Here is a 1,751-nt window from a genome sequence, read left to right on the forward strand (position 1 = left end):
AAAAAAAAAAAAAACCCTCACGTAAGAAATGCACAGAAGTTAACAAATATTGAGACTGGGAGTGATGGTGCATAACTGTAATCCCAGCACTTGGGAGGCTGAAAACAGGAGGATCACTATGAGTCCAATCAGTGTAGTGAGACCCTGTAGACCCTGTACTAAATACATTAAATAAATAATAAAGGAATCAAATAGTTTTTGGCAGCTGCAGATGTGAACATCAGTTGCAGTAGTGGTGATAACAGTAAGGAAGTAGAGATGGGTGGGGTGGCCCAGGCACCAGCTCAGGAAGACTGAGGCAGGAGGATCACAAGTTTGTACCTGGCCTGAACAGTTTAGTAACTTAACAAGAACCTGTCCCAACTTTGTTTGTTGTTTTTTTTCCCCCCAAGATAGGGTCTTGCTACGTAGAGTGGGATGGCCTTGAACTGACCATCCTCCTGCCTCAGCCTCCTGAACTCTGCGACTATAGATGTGTGCCAACATACCTAGCTCCTGTCCCAAAATTTAATAAAATAAGAATAAAAAGGGCTGAAGTTGTAGCTCATGGCAAAGGCCCTGAGTTCAGTCTCTAGTACCAAAACAAAAGACTAGCAAAGTAAGGAGACCAGCCAGATGCTAGAGGAGACACTTGTGGCCATCTCTCTGGGCCAGGTGATTGGCATTTAGGGTGCAGCAGGAACTCTCCTTCAGGTCATGAAAATGACTGCCCTTTGGCGGAAACATGGACAAAGACTGTGGACAGACAGGGGGCCTGAACAGGGCAGAGAGTCAGGGTCATGTTCAAGAGGCTGGACCACACCTGACTCAGGGACAGGGATCTGAAAGCCATAGCAGTATGGGCTGAAGACGCATTACTGTTTTGACAGGCATTGGCAAGGGTGACTGATAAACACAGGATTTAAAGGTCCAGAACCCATCACCCACCCACTCACTTTGCTGTCTCCAGAAACACCCTTCCTGGCCTACATAGTAAACCTTCCCTGAATAGCTCTGCCCTGGACCATAAGAGAGAGAGACAGAAGCCCGCAGCTGTGCCTCAAGAGACTTACATCCTAGACCAGCTGTCCCATTTGCTGGCTGAGCCGTCTGAGGAGTGGTGCCCCAGGCCCCTTCTCTGCCTTCCCCTTGCTGTAACACCTGAGCAGATCCATCACCTGAGCAGATCCATCAGATCCACCTCTATGTAGAGGACATGGGATCATCTCATGAAGATTAGGTGTCTCTGGCACAGGTCCAAATCCCAGCACATAGTAAGTACTCAGTTAATGGTCACTGCTGGGATCATTGTATTGAGCCACCACATATCGTAGACTGTGACAGTTAGGCCTTGGGACTACCACAAAACAAGCACTGCCTGATTAGAGTATTTGGCCTTAAACATTTTTTTTAAAAAAGTTAACTTCAGATAATAAAATCAAGACATAAATCAGTGAAGCTGGTCTCCTTTCCCCCACATGAAGCTCTTTCAGAATGTTAGGGATGGTGAGTCTAGTATTCTGAGGCCTTAGACTTATGCTTAATTATATGTGTCCTTTTCCTTGTGAAAAAACAAATTTGGAGGTGAGAGATGATTGCTGCCCCATGGTACAACTCCTAGCTGACATATAAGATAGATTTTACTGTGTACCTATAACATAGTGTGCATAAACAGAGATTACGTAATTCATTTTAAGTAGTAAGGTATGTGTCTTTATTCTTTATTAAACCTTTCCTTTGCACTGAGCAATAGTCCTAGTTCTTTTTTATTT

This window comes from Octodon degus, unplaced genomic scaffold (genome assembly GCF_000260255.1).
Source record: "Octodon degus isolate 3935 unplaced genomic scaffold, OctDeg1.0 scaffold00077, whole genome shotgun sequence".
Lineage (NCBI taxonomy): Eukaryota > Metazoa > Chordata > Mammalia > Rodentia > Octodontidae > Octodon > Octodon degus.